At 51.3% G+C, this 15,708-nt stretch overlaps 1 protein-coding gene and 1 long non-coding RNA gene across 2 annotated transcripts in view; both read right to left on the bottom strand.

The window, feature by feature from the left end:
* Nucleotides 1–15,708, bottom strand: part of LOC113252724 (uncharacterized) — a 217,626-nt gene that overhangs the window by 198,829 nt on the left and 3,089 nt on the right. The gene's annotated exons all lie outside the window — the stretch shown is intronic.
* The window catches only part of LOC130542864 (uncharacterized), a 70,292-nt gene that overhangs the window by 52,521 nt on the left and 2,063 nt on the right, over nt 1–15,708 (bottom strand). The gene's annotated exons all lie outside the window — the stretch shown is intronic.

The raw sequence follows: 15,708 nt of genomic DNA, 5'->3' as shown, positions 1-15,708 counted from the left end.
TCCCCCAAACATGCTGAACTGGGAGCACAGGGCAAAATCCAACGGAGCAACCACACCACAAACATCTCTTAAAAAGGCAAAGAGTTCTAAGCCCCAAATGCTCGGCCCTACCCTTAGGACCATCCTCCATCCACTGACATTCCAGAAGGAGGAAAGAATGTGAATGATCTTCGGAGCTGCCAGATGGGAGAGATGATCTGTGGTACAAGGGACAAAGGGACATTTGTGGTCAGATCCCACCCCCCTGCCACTTCAGCTTGGGGGGCCTCCCCTGGACTGCTCTGTGCTCCTGAGGGCTGGGCAGTGGGTGCCATTAATAAACGTCTCCCAAGCGCCCCTAAATTCTCCCGCACTGCACATCTCAACCAGCGACCTGGAACGCTAGAGGCAGAGATAACCTCAAGGCAGGAAAGCAGACCAGTTAAGACACAAAGATCCTAAAATTAGGCTGCCTGGCTTCAAATCTTAGCTCTGGCCCTGCTACTTATTCGCAGTTACCTTGAAAAGTCACTTACTTCTCTGCCTCCGTTTCCCGTTGGTAAAATGGGGAAATGAAGATTGACCACATAGACTTTTGTAAGGACCACACATACAGGTTAGATACAAAGGCAGAGCGCTCAGAACGGAGGCTGGTATACAGTCAGAGCTATTTACAAGCACGCTAGCATGAGTCCACAGTGGAGGAAATCAAGGCCCAAAGGAGGGTAGCAATTAAAGTCACTTTGCAGAGACAGGGCTTAAGCATGGATCCCAAGACTCCAAATCTAGGAACTGAAAAAATGAAACAACACTTATAAATGTTTTTCAAAATGGGAAGCACTGAACACCCTCGGTCATTCATCACATGTTCACAGTCTACCTATTGTGCAAGACACCCCGTTCCAGTGTATCTGGGGCTCATGGGCTGGCGGGATAATAATCACCAGCACTTATTGAGCACCTACTACACGCTGGCTCTGGGGAAAGCTCTTCATGCACGGAATGTCTTCCAATCTATTCACTTTCCAGTTTCACGGATGAGGCAACACACGCAAGAGGGTAACTTCCGCCCGGAGATCTGAGGCTTCCCAACGCAGAGGCAGGTCCCAAATCTACACTGTGCGAACAGGAAGTCCTCACTCTTATCCACTATGCTCTGCATGCTTTTCCACGTTCCTAACGCATGGGTACAATTATCTAATGGCTTTTGGTGTCTCTGCCACAAAGTAACAGAACAATTCAAAATGCCAGGCAGAGCCCCAGGTAGTTAAAAGCCCAGGCTCTGGGCTCCGACCCAATAAATGAATGAATAAATCTTGCTGATGAACCGGGTCCTTCTCCTGGAAGAGGGATCTGCCTGCCCTCCTCCCCTAATTTGGGCCTGAAGGCTGGAATGTGAGGCGGGGAGAAGCACAGAAATTATAGGGCTATTTATTCTTCAGGGAGGTGTCCAGGGTGGGGTGGGGCCTCTAGGAAGCCCATTCTATTAGACTACAATCAGTGTATCTGTTTCTGGAAGGCTTATCCTGGCTAGGGTATGTAAGCCCCCGGCAATCAGAAACAACAGTGCCATGGGAGCAGGCGCCCCGCATTCCTACATTCTAAGCAGAAAGGCAATAGGAAGTCTGGACAGGAAGAGGGGATATCCCACCTGGGCAGGTCAAGATCAAAGGGCAGAGCGCAATGGTCCAGCAGGACCGTGGACCTGCCTGGAATCTTGGGCCCAGGATGAAGGAAAAGTACACTGAACAAGGGCTGTTTCCGGAACGCCAATCTCACCGCTGCGCTGTGTGACCTTGTCTGAGTCACTGGCCCTCTCCTGGGTAGCAGTTTCTATCTCAGCATCAGTCTGGGGTAGGTATATAAGTGATCTTTAAACACCAAGCAGGACCAACGCCAGCAGGAGGGAGCACTTGCTCAGCGTTTATCATCACTCTGGCCCCGAGTTAATCCTGCACCACCTTATTTCAGCCTCCAGACTTTTAGCCTCGGTTCACAGTGGAGGACACGGAGGCAGGGAAAGGTTCAGGCCACTGCATGATGAACTAAGTAACAGAAGGAGACAAAGGCAGGTGGGAAGTGGTGGCCATCCAATGCCAGAAACTGAGCTCTTAACCACCACGCCAAGAACATTTCCTTTTAGATGATCAATGAAGGTGAACTCCTTGGCCAAAGAAGTCCCTTCCAACTCTGAGAGTGTAGGATCCCGGGACAGTCCCAAAGCAGCACAGGGTCCCAACACCCTAGACACAAACGCTGCCCTGTGGGACCTGTGTGAGCAGGCAGACAAGACCGCGCCGAGCAGCGCTGTTTGTGTGGGGGAAAAAACCAAACAACACAACTGCCGACAATTCGCACGCTCTCGGAGAACGAATCAATACACCGTGGTGTGTTCACACAGTGGAAGAGCTGCCCAGTGAGAAACAGACCACGGCCACGTGCACCACACAGACTTATCGCTGACGTGCTGAGGGGCAAAGGAAGCTGCAGAGAGCACGGAATTTCTGTAAAGCTCAAAAGGAAGGACAGAAAATAGTACAGTATTTAGGCATACTCATGGACACAGTGAAAACAATTTTTAAGCAAAGATATAATAAACTCCAAAATCCAGGATCGCGGTTGTCTCTGGAGGACAGCACTGAGGGAGAGAGGTGGGAGAGACCAGAAAGAAGACGCACATGGCGTCAGTGCTCATCGGTCACATTCTGCCTCCTGGGCAAGGTGCAGGGGCCACAGGTGTCCGGGTACTACCATGCCTCGCGACTGGCCAACAAATGGCATCCATTTCTTCTGGGGACATCAACAGGGGATGACGGGCTGAGTGCTGAAACTACGTGAAATCTGCTCCCCAACTGTCACCAAAAGTGTCTGCCACCAAAAGCATTTGCTGGTCATTTCTCCCACAAGAAAACCCAACTCCTGGACGGGCCTTCGATATGTCGGAATCTCCTGGGTGGGCACGCTGTGACCCCTGCGCTAGGCCGTTGACTGCCACACGTCAGCGAGTACCTGCCCTCACCCAGTCTTCGCTGGGTACCAGGAAGCTGGGTGCTCGCCTGCACTCTGGGAAGTGCGGTAAGAAAAGCCACCTGCTAGAACTCTGAGGGCAGGACCAAGATCAGGCACGTGAGAGCTGAATGGAGACACCCAACGCGGTGAACACTGGCCACTGGAGTCCAAAGATGAAGACTCAGGGCAGCTCTGTGAAGGCACAAGACATGCACCTGATACGTGGGCTGGAGGGCCGTGGCTGAGCTTCGTACAGTTTCTGCGCCTCATGCCCAAACCACAGGCAACAAGAGAAAAAAACAGCTACGTTGGACTTCATCAAAATTAAAACCACTTGTGCATCCAAGCAAGAACGCTTTCAAGGGAGTGAGGAGACAACCCACAGAATGGGAGAAAACATCTGCAAACCGTATACCTGAGAAGGGATGAATACCCAGAATATAAAAAGAACTCCTACAACTCACAGCAACAATAGACATTTCTGCTAAGATCTAGAAGGGGTCAATAAGCACATGAGAAGATGCTCGAAAACACTAGTCACTTAGCGAAATGCAAATTGAACCCACCGTAAGATATCATCTCATACTTTCTAGGATGGCTACTACTTGTACATAGCCATGTATATGTGCATTTATATATACAAATAAAATAAGCGTTGGATACAGAGCAGCTATGGAAAACAGTACGGCAGTCTGCCCCCTAAATGAAACAGAGGATCGCCACAAGACCTAGCAATACCTACATCCATTATGCTCACAGAAGCATAATTCACAATAGCCAAACGGTGGAAGCAACCCAAACGTCCATCGACAGACGAACAGATGAACAAAACGTGGTACGCACATACAAGAGAGAATCCTTCAGCCCTGAGAGAGGAGGGCATTCTGACCCGTGCTCCAACAGGGATGAACACTGAGGACATTGTGCGAAGTGAGATAAGCCAGTCACTGAAGGACAAACGCTGTGTGATTCCACTGATAGGAGGCACCAGGACTAGTCACACTGGCAGAGACAGCGTGTAGAACAGTGACTGCCAGGGGCTGGGGGGAGGAGGAATGGCGAGCTGGTGCTTCACGGGGACAGAGTTTCAGTTTGGGAAGATGAGGAAGCTCTGGAGATTCAGGGCTGCACAACAATGTGCTTCAGGCCACGGAACCGGACACTTGGAAAGGGCGACAAAGGTACATTTCGTTAGGTGTATTTTACCTCCATAAAAAATGTAAATAGAAAAACTACGGGGCGCCTGGGTGGCACAGCAGTTAAGCGTCTGCCTTCAGCTCAGGGCGTGATCCTGGCGTGATGGGATCGGGCCCCACATCAGACTCTTCTGCTATGAGCCTGCTTCTTCCTCTCCCACTACCCCTGCTTGTGTTCCCTCTCTCGCTGACTGTCTCTATCTGTGTCGAATAAATAAATAAAATCTAAAAAAAAAAAAAAAAAAAAGAAAAAAGAAAAACTAAAAACCTACAGATAAACTATGCCTCCATCCCCCCACGTGTGTCAGTGAGGATGGTGACCGGCGCTGTGACCTCAAAGAGCTTGCTACAAACATTAAGTCCATGCCGGCAGGTAGAGCAAAGCACATCCTGCAACAGGAACTCAACGAATAGGAGTAAGTGCCCAGCACAGAGCGAGAGCTGTTCTTGAAGCCTCAATCCAGCCCCTCAAAAAAAGGGAAGAAACAGAGACAGGAGACATGCACAGCTCACTCACTGTGACCCCCACACCCGCTGACACAATCGGGCAGGCTCCAGCATTCCAGACAGGTGCCAAGGTGGCCCAGATGTCCTCACCTGCACAGCCCCCAATCCCCAATCAAACACCAGAAACTCTTTTCTTGGGAACCATGCGGAAGGGGGTAGGGAGTGGGTATGGAGGCCTTAACAGCAAGAGAGCTTCCTCTCAACTACCAGGTCTACTTTCCACCAGGAAACCCAGCAATCCAGGACAGCAGACGGTGCAAAATTCACTTCCTGTCTGCAGGGCTCACAGTCCTGCTGTCCGATCCCGCTCCCGTTCACGCTGGGTTGCAGGAGCCAGAGGTGAGCTATGCAGGGGACCTGGATCCACTTCCTTTCTGCCTCCCCCCTCCACCCCCTAGATGTGCCAGCTGGAGGGCAGGTCCCCAAACATCTCTGGGAGAGCCTGTGAGTTCCCAGGGCCTCAGATGTGGTGCCTGGGAGGTGAGAGGCGCGCCCTAAATCTGTTCATGTGAACTCAGTTTCCTCCTGGGTCACCTTCTACAGAGGAAGAAACTCAGCCCAGAGATGTGAAGGTCACGCAGCTACTTTGCGGCAAGCTGAGGTTCAAGCCAGACAGTCTGGCATTAGGATCTGGGGAGACAGACGCAGACATGAGGCCAGGGACATAAAGGAAAGATCCGCTGGATGTTGTCACTTCTGCCCATGCCGCCCGAAGCAGAACTGGGTACAGGGAGACACTTGCAAGGGTCACCAGGAGAGCGAATGCAGGTGGCACCCTTATGTTCTTGCTCAGAAATCAGAGGGAGACAGTGAAGGAGGAGAAGGCTCAGCCAGACACCTGAGTGTTTCCTCTCCACTGGCACTTCATTAATGTGCCCATCGCGCCCCCTCCCTCACTGCCACCAAGTCCTATTTATAATTAAAACAGGTTTATGACACGGGAAAAACACCCAAAGCCCTTTGCCCTCCATCCACACCACCTGGGACAGCTACACCCCAATTCTTCCCTTTGCTTGCCCAATCTCTGTCCAGAGATTGTCTCATCAGAACCAGAGACCTGGGGTCCCGATATCTAAAATAAGCAGCTGAAGTCAAAACGGTCCTGCCCTTTTGGAATACTGAAGAAGCGGGGGGATCGGAACACAGGGATGGGAACAAAGAGAAACTTCACTGAGGGAAGAGAATTTGTTTTTATATTTCCTGGGGATCTGGAATTAATGGATGGGTTCCAAACGCAGTCTCCACACTCTGACCTGGGTTCCCATCCACCTTTTCAGAGTTGTGTGAACGTGGGCAGGTCAGCGAACTCCTCTGAGCCTCCACTTGTCCCATCTGGAAAACGGGGCTGATGATGGTTGCTCTCACGATACCTGGGGTGAGGCGAGTGAAGTACTTAGCACCGTGCCACACAGTGGGCTCAGCTGTTGTCAGTAACATAACTCGGATGACACAGATTCTCACCATCAGCCAGAGGAAGGAATTCGAGTTCCCACTCAGAGATAAGAAACACAGACGCCCAGCCCCTCTGTCACAGGCAAACCCATCTCCACCTACTCCGCTCCACCCCACCAACCCCGTCCATTAACCCCCACCACCGACCTCGACGCCTTCCCAACCAACCAGACCTCAGCCACCCTATCCCCGGAGACCCGCCTAAGTCAGCGGCTCCCCGAAGCCTTCCCTGTGTTCAGCTGCCTGGCCTACTGGGCTCCAGCGCCACCCCGTGCATCATGAGATCCACTATCCCAGCATGGTGTTGTCGACAGGCGCAAAATCGCATGTGCCTATCCCCGCACTGGACTCACTCACCGGGGAGGGTCTCAGAGAGACCCCCGAGCTCTTCTCAATCGCAGAGCTGCGAGCCCAGCATGGTGCCTGCACGTGAGACACACGGTAAATGCTGGTGACTGTATGCAGCTGTTCACGTGCAATTTACACACAGAATTAGTTCACTCTTACAACTACATGAATCGATGTGGGACAAGTTCTGCACACTGGTGCACAGGCTGGGTTCAGGAGCTGTAGGATGGCGTTTTCCTACAGCGATGGGTAATACTAAATACCATGGGGCTGCACCGTAATGCTGCTTCGTCATGACCGCGCTTTCGCGCTCACGCTGTCGCCATCTCTCAAAGCCGGGACTAGATCTTCTATACTGCGAAATCTGTAGTTCTTCTGTCCTCCCCTGGAGCCACGAGTCGTTCCAGGCACAGGAAGGTCCTGTAGTTCCTAACCATGTCCTTAATGAATTGTTCCTGCACGGCGCTCACACAGATAAGACGGGAAAAGCTGTACAAAGTGGGGTGGGGCTTCTCTCCCCACGACAGCGGCTTGTTTGTTTCTTTCGGCAACTTTGCTGTGACCGCTCACAGTAGTGAAGAGGGATCTGAAAATCACGCGTGTTCCCCTGCTGGAAGTCAGCAGTGACGAAGCCGCTGGGAGGGCAAAAGCCCAGGAGCTGCCGGGAAACCATCATCATCATCATCATCATCACTGCCCGGTAACTGCCCACCAGTACCACGCGTCCCAATCCAGCAGGACACAAAAGGACTGGCTTCCTTAAAAAAAAAAAAAAAAAAAAGCCAACCTGTGTCGAGGCAGAGAGGGAACAGGAAAAGGAAAGCAGCAGTCTAGAATCTAAGAAGCAATTACTTTTCCAGGCACACGCAGCCCATCACGAAAGCACGTAAGGGTCTGAAGAAACAATTCAGAACACCACGGGCACGGTGTTCTATGGGATCAGGAACGTTACTACCTTATCTTCGGGGAGGCGCTGGCCCAGTTGCAGCATCTGGTCGATAAGGATTGAAGCAAAGAGCACCCACCACGGTCCTGCACGCCCGGCCCCTGCTAGGCCCGGGGGGGGGGGGGGCACAGCAAAGCATGGCATGTCTGCTCATGCAATGGGAGAGCCACCGCAGTGGGTGCAAGCCTCTGTGCACATCTGCCCCACGTGTGTGTTTATTTTGGAGACAGAAAGGACTTCTGCCTAGAGAGCGGAGCTGGAAGGCTTCCATGTGGGACCGAAGAGGTAGCCAGCGGCCTTCCGAACAAGCGGAGGCACCTGGACTTCATCCCACAGTGATAAGGAGCTGTGGAAGGTTTTGAACAGGGGCAGGGATGAGATCAGAGTGACATTTCAGAGAGATGGGTCCACACGTGGTGTCCCGGACGTGGAGTCTCGGAAGAACGTTCTAGCTAACGCAGCCCAGAGTGCCCTCTTACTGGATGATTGGCTTTTCCCATTTTTCAAAAGGTAATAGAAAAAGCCAAAGGTCCTGTGTGGCACGTCCCCTGTAATTTACGGGAAAGCAGCTGGAGCAGACAGAGGCCCCTTCCAGCATTCCTTCTGACGGGGTTTACTCCACAGTCCCACTTAAGTCATGATTCATCCAACCTTGGGATCGCGTCAGCCCATCTTCCCACTTAAAGACAAAGAGATCTCCTATCCTGACAGAGCATCGCCTCTTATAAAACAGAGGTGTGCATCTGGTCCATAAAAAACCCATGAGCCAAAGGCCAGAGTGTCCTGGCCAGGTCTGTACTCAGAGGACGCCGCCACTGGGGACCTGGGGGCCTCACCCGCAGGCTGTGCTTCCCGTGGCCACCGCCTCCCCTGCCCCTTCACAGGCCCACCTTCCCCCGAAAGCACCTGGGAGGAGGAGCTTGGAGGCTGCCCCCTGGCCTGAGTCTCCTCTGTCCTTCCAGAGCCAAAGGCACTATCCTTTCCCTATCATCTCGCTGGACATTCCACACATGTTTTCTCAATCAGCAAGGCATTCCCTGCATAGTTATTTGTTTAAAAGGAAAAGCAAAGGGTTTTTTAAACAAGCAAGGGGTGACGCAGGAAAGGGGAAATCACTCTTTCCGTTACTATAGTGCATGGAAAGTGTCCTGGCAGACAGGACTCCCAGACGGTACAATAAGGTTTTCGCATTTTATACCTGAAGGATTCCTGACATCCTTGACCCTGGTTATGCAACCATCTGGCCTCTGGTCCAGCGCTGAGACCTGACATCGCGGCGCCAGGACGGCTCCCCAGGAGCTCCCACCTTCTGCAGCCTGCCCTACCTGTCTGGGTGCTTCCTCCAGCCCTGCTCCTGGCCAGAGTGCTTTTCAGAGGGCAGACTAGATTCTGAAACTCCCAGACCGAAAGCTTGTAATGCCTTCCCATTTTTAGCCCGAGTACCTGCTGCGAAATAGGCCTGCGGTCAGCAGCCACCCAACGGCCCAGAGAACGTGAACAGTGGGGCTGGGCAAGAACCCAGCCCTCACTCGCCCCGAACTACAAGCTAAGTGCTGTCCGCCCCGTGGACGCCTTGGGCATAGGTCAGAAGCATGGCTTGTCTGGCCAAAGGCAGCTGGTAGATACGGGGCTTGAATGATACTGAAGGTCAGGAATGACAGGATTCCTCAAAAGGCCTGGCGTCTGCAGACCAATTTCTAACAGTCACGTCTCACCCAGACAGAAGCAGCCAGCAGGGGAAATGGGACGGGTATCAGTCCCTTTCCCCACTTCCTCTCCTAACTAACTCCTGCTTATGCTTTATGTCTCAGCTTAGCGGTCACCTCCTCCAGGAAGCATTTTGCATGTCTGTATTATTCTTTCGGAAAGCATTCAAAGTCAAGTCGAAGTAGCCGTTTGAGCCCCAACCCCTCCTTCCTCCTAAGATGACAACAGTGACTTTGATCTAAGTCCTTCTGGCCCATTCTTTAGACACTCACATCCATCTCTAAGTATCCTCAAGGAACACAGAGTATGAGCTGCGAGTTCGCAGGCTGACGAAGGAGTGGGGGCCGCACACGTTTTCGATTTTACCGCATGCTGCCCGCTGGTCTCTCAGGAGACCTCATGCTCACGAGCTGAGTTCGGGGGATCCTGGGCCACACAGCCTTGCCAAGACTTGAGTCAGACTTCCCATTTTGGGCACATTTTAAAACAGGAAAATTGTACCCCCTGGACACAACTCAAATGCCCCTCCGCTGAAGGATGTGTCCTGAACTAGCGGCATATCCGTGGAACAGAAAGCCATCTAAACCACCAAACCACTGATACCTGCAGCGGAATCCCCCAGGCATCAGGCTACGTGGGAAAAACCAGACTCGGGGGGCTACACACTGTGTAATTCCGTTTAGACAAAAAGGCAAAGCTGTAAGGTCAGAGAACCAATTATTGGTTGTCCTCGGCTGGGGGTGGGGGAGCAGCCTGACTCCAAAGGGACAGGGGGGATGTCTGGGGGTGAGGGAAACAGTCTGTATCCCGACAGTGATGACGACACGACAGTGCACACAGCTGTTGTGTGTTTATGAAAACGCCTCGTGCTGTGCCCCAGAACAGAGGAAACCCGCTGGACAGACATCAGATCTCGATCAGACTTCACACCTGACTTTATCAGTGAGATTCAGAAGCTCCCTGCATGTACTCTCGACTCTGCTTTCTTCCGCTGAGAGCTGCTTGTGGGTCTCTTTTACCTACTTTGCGAGAAGGTTGTTGGGCTCTTTGTTATTGGGTCTCTTTTACCTACTTTGCGAGAAGGTTGTTGGGCTCTTTGTACATCCTCATAAGTACAGCTTTTTTGTGCTTAGACGTGCTTTCTTCTTTAATAGCTAGTCCCATTTGTCAGCTTTTTCCTTTTCACGTGGGCTTTGCTCCTTCTCTGGTGAACTTCTCCTGGGTCTTCATGTCTCGCTGGAATGCGGCATGTCAGGATTGACCCTTTCATCCCACAGAAACCACGTTCTTGCATGCCTCTATTCATAATCTTTCACATTCCTTACAATAATGGGGTATTTTAGTACACTGGCTTCTTTCTGTTTCTCCCCCACTATTCCAGAAGCTCCCTGAGAACTGGAACCATAGCTGTTTATCACTACCAAATACCCAAGGCCTAGAACAACGCTCAGCACAGAAGAGGCATTCCACAAACATCTGCTGAATAAATGAAAGTCAAGAAAAACCTAATACGAGTGCCCATGATGTACAGAAACGTGCGTCTAGCATGTAATAGACACTGTACGTAAAAGACATATCAGCGTGTCATTGTATCACTGGCAGCAACAAACATCACACCTCTCGCCAGAAAACAGCAAACGTGGCTTCAGGGCCAATCTCATGAGCCACAAGAGTTACCTAATCTTTTTAAAATATCGAGACGCTATGATGTCATAATCCTAAGACTGGGGACTTACAAGAACAAAAAAACAAAAACAACAACAATAACAACAAAAATACAAAAGAAAACAAAATCAAAAAACCCCAAAAAGCTTTAACTAAAATACAGAAAACTTGATCTATATAAAAAACATTCTATTACGGAGCTGAGCATCCAAATGAGAAGAATGATTAAGTGGAGCAATGAGACAGTCACTGAACAGAAATGTTATCTACACAATAAAAACGGGCAGAGTACACAAGAATATCCCGGAACGCCCACTACCTAACTAGGACAAGTCAGGATGTGACCATATACACCAGAATGACAACCGCAGCAATAAAGACAAAACAGGGACTGCATTTAACTCAAGAAATTATATTTAACTTTCATAGACTTTTTCCCAGATTTTCAAAGATAAGCTCCCATTTGTTTCATGTGAGGAAAGCTAAATTTCCCATCACAGTTCTGTCCACCAAGGGCCTGGACTCTCCAGCTCAGGTCCCTCCTTCCTGAAACCCACCCTCTACGTGCAACTGTCATCTCTCTAAATATAAAATCTGGAAAACGACTTCTTGGTTGCGATTCTGGGAAAGCACCCCCAGAGTTGGCAGGGCCCATTCAAATCCACTTCTGCCTGGTCATTAAGGCTCCTGAGAGTCCCCGCAGCCTCCTGCCATCTCCTCCTGACACACGGGAGCCTCCCCTCTTAGTTCCCTGTCTTCCAGGCCCTTGTGCAGACCAGAGACCCCTCATCCCTCTTCCCTCCAGGGTGGGGACTGCAGGACTCAGTGGCCACACACCTGGCTGCCTCCATTTTTTACGTCTCCCCCCTCACCCCTGGCAGGTATCATCGGGGGTCTGCCTCTCTCCTCCACTGGGAGCTCCTTCAAGACGGGGCGGTTTCTTACTCACAGCGGAATCCCCTGAGTCGGCACTCACTCGCCCACTCACTCACTCATTCCATGCCCCAGATGCCTACCACGTCCCAGGCACCGTTCCAGAGCGGCCCTGTTGGACAGAAACAGAACGCAAGCCACGTGTACTTCGAGATTTTCTAGTAACCATGGTTTTAAAAAGTTAAAAGAAACAGGTGAAATTAATTTTAATAATGTACTTAAGCCAATATATCCAAAATATCATTTCAATATACAATCGACACTAAAGAATTCATTAATGAGGTACTTTACATTCTCCTTCTGTACTCAGTCTTTGAAAGCCATGTGTATTTTACACCTCCACTCAGACTAGCCTCTCCCAAGTGCTCGGTGGCCACCTAAGGCGGGTGGCGACCACACGGGACAGCAGTTGCAGACACTTGGACTACAGCACTAACAGCCCAGCAGCCCATGACCGGGAGCCATGCCCACGACCACCAGCCTGGCCCAAGAGCCTGCGATGCTCGCCTGCCCCTAGAGCCCCGGCTTCTGACCCTGATTTAGCCCCTTCTCAGCACAGCAGCCAGACCGACCGTTTCCAAACCTAAGTCACATCCAATCAGTTTTCTATCTAAAAACCCGTCAACAGCTCCCCATTTTACAGAGTAAAAGACAAGTCACTCGGTAAGGCGACAGCGACTGACGAGACTTGTGGTGCTCATTTCACTACATGAAGCCAACCCCAGGTACACCCGAAACTAACAGAACGTTATACGTCAATTACATCTCAATTCAGGAAAAAAAAAGACAATGTCTCCGGAAAGGCCTGAAGACTGTAAAGTACCCACTGCGTGCTGCCCGGGCAGCCCCTTCCACCTCTGTCCTGTCCGCCTTGCTCACGCCACCGCTCCGGCTCATTCTCCGAGCCGCTCCTCCCTCTCACAGGCTCACCCCTGCTCTCAGCCTCTGTCCTGGCTCTCCCCCCGCAGGGCCCGTAACAGCCTCCTCTAGACTAACCTCCTCCATCTCCCTCAAGCCTGCTCCAACGTGGGCTTCTCGATGGAGCGTGCCCCGACCAGCCAACTTAACCCGGCAGCCCACCCCAGCCCTTCAGACCCTCACTGGCTCTACCGGCTCCCTTAGAACGCATTACCCTCGAAAACACTATGAATGGGGCGCCTGGGTGGCTCAGATGGTGAAGTGGTGAAGTGTCTGCCTTCGGCTCAGGTCAGGATCCTGGGGTCCTGGGATCGAGTCCTGCATCGGACTCCCTGCTCAGCAGGGAGTCTGCTTTATTTATTTGAGAGAGAAATCAAGAGGGAGAGCAAGAGAGAGACAGAGAGAGAGAGCACACAAGCAGGGGGAGCAGCAGAGGGAGGGGGAGAAGCAGGCTCCCTGCTAAGCAGGGAGCCGGACAACATGGGGCTTGATCCCAGGACCCTGGGATCACGACCTGAGCCGCCGAAGGCAGACGCATCACCAACTGAGCCACCCAGGCGCCCTCAACATACGAATTTTGGAAGGACACAAACATTCAGTCCATAACAAGTATCATGGAGAAAAATAAATCTCAGGAGGGGAAATAGGAGAATATAAATATAGCAACTACCACTTATATAATAAGTACCACATGCCAGACCTTGTGCTAGGCACCTTACGCCCAGCGGCACAGGGGGGCCAGAGCCACTCTGCACCGGGGGGGTGCACCTTCTGCCTCCACCTGTTCCACCTCTCCCTCTGAGGACCACCCTGCCCCACTGTGCGGTTTGGACTGGAAAGGACATGACAGGAGGGCAGGGATTTTTGTCTCTTTCCTTCCCTACTGGATCTCCAGCAGCTCCAACAGGGCCTGGCACACAGCAACTGCTCAGCGAAAGAATGAATGGATCAATCAGTCTGGAGTACAGTTACCCGGACAAGGGAGCCCTAAAGAACAATCAGTAACAACTGCTCTTCTGTCTTCTTCCAGAGCTGACTTCCTCTGGGCTAAGTGCTCTGCACCATCCCTGCGAGAGAAAAGCCATTCTCCCTGCATCGCAGCTGAGAGGTTAAGTAACCTGCAAAGCCAAGCTGAGGCCTGAGGGGCAGCCCCCATCCCTGTCCTTTCAGAGACCTGCTTCTGCCGCGTCCCTGATCACTTATCTCTTTCCTCCTTACAACAGTCGGCCTTTCTCTCAGATGCTTGCAAAGACCTCTAGTGAAGTCACTGCAATCTCACCGTAACTGTGTCACCAGAATGCTACCTTTATATTAAAATGTATTCAGAAACCGCTACTCCAAGCAGCCACAGGAAGTAATAAAAACCCAATAATTGTAGCAGTAATATTAGCTAACTTTTACGGAGGGTTTACTAGGAGCCGAGGCCCTCTGCCGAATGTCCCCTACTTCCTCCTCACAGCAACTTGTGAAGTTTTATCATCCCCATTTTATAGATGACAAAACTGAGGCTTACAGAGGTGAAGTAACTTGCCCCAAAAATAACCCTGATCTGCACTACCTCTTACAGGTCCCCAGATGCCTCCAGCAGCTGGCTGGTTTCCTTCTCTTTCTTCAGTGTCCGTTCCCGCGGGGCAAACCCTCCACTTCCCACCACCTTGGGCTGTTTCATCTCTGACTGTAGGCTGGGGGCTGCTTGATTCCTTGAAAACAGAGCAGTCCTGGACAGTCACCTGACTCAACTGAGTACCAGGGCCGTGTTGGCCACCAGACGGTGAAGATGACCACCGGCCCCTCCTCACCCCACCCTGCCCTGCTCTCAAGCAGCTCCTGGTCAACAAGGGAAAGGGAGACAGGGAAACAAGTAATCCTGGGGCCCAGATTACCCACCAGACGCCACCACAGCAACAGCCCCTACCTTCACCCCCCAAAAAAGAGGAAGAGAAAACAAAGGAAAGTCAAGCCAGAATTCTGCCAAGTAAAAATGACTGAGACCATTTTGGCGTCGTGAATGTAAGTCTGGTGTTTTACGGGCCACGGTGTTACTGTTTGTACGGACACAACTAAGAGAGGGGCCACGGCAATCTTTGTACGGGGATGTTCGGGAGCTGCAGGAGTTGCACACACTCAGGACAGAGGCAGGGACTGAGAACAGTTGCGGGGAAGACTGGCTAAAAGGGCCCTATCTCCCGTCCGCTGTGGATGGTGAGAGTAATTAAATGCTGGACACAAAGTCAGGCAGGGTGCCTAGATGTGGCACTTCACAAATACTCAGAGTCTACACCGTGTCTGAGCCTCCTGCCCGGAGCCCCAGGGACTTTGGTCCCCAGACTCAGGGGCCAGAGCTCTCCAGGCACTAAAGGCCTGTCTGAGACTCCCTGGCCCACTAGGAGCAGCCGGCTCCCCCAGGGCGGAAAAGGCAGGCTTGGAAGAGGCAGGCTTCGCACCACATGTGAGGGTTTTGATCCTGCCTGAGTCCTCCTGCTCCAGGCCAACAAGCATCCTTTGCTGATATTTAATCTCCCTGCCCTCTTACTTCTGGGAGCAGGCCCTGGGCCAGCTCCTGATGGCTGTGCTGCTCTCCAGCTGTGTGACCTGAGGGGCTATTTTCAACTACTCCGAGCTGTGGGTTCTTCACCTGCAAAATACTAGTAATAATAATAATCCTATTTCATATGGTTATTGGGAGATTAAGTGAGGTAATATATTTAAAGCATTTAGAACTGACACTGGCCCATGATAAAAACCTCATCATGGCCACACATTTTATTATAATTGCCTGGTGAAGTTCTAACGGGCGTACAATGCAAAGAACATGCTTGGCATAATACACAATTTCCTGTTATTATGGGAACTACTATGATTATTATTATTTAATATTATTACTACTGTTATTAGTTCCTTAGATTATTTGGAAAAACAGAAGAGACCGAGGAGGCACCTATCAAAGGACCATCTAGGCAGCATTCTCCAGTAAGGCCTAGAATTTCTGAGGTTTACTAGGGAGACTGTAGAACTGACCATCAATGGGGTTCATCAATGTTGCTCTGT

Source organism: Ursus arctos, unplaced genomic scaffold, assembly GCF_023065955.2.
Source record: "Ursus arctos isolate Adak ecotype North America unplaced genomic scaffold, UrsArc2.0 scaffold_6, whole genome shotgun sequence".
NCBI classification, from domain to species: domain Eukaryota; kingdom Metazoa; phylum Chordata; class Mammalia; order Carnivora; family Ursidae; genus Ursus; species Ursus arctos.
This window is presented reverse-complemented; position numbering and strand designations above follow the sequence as displayed.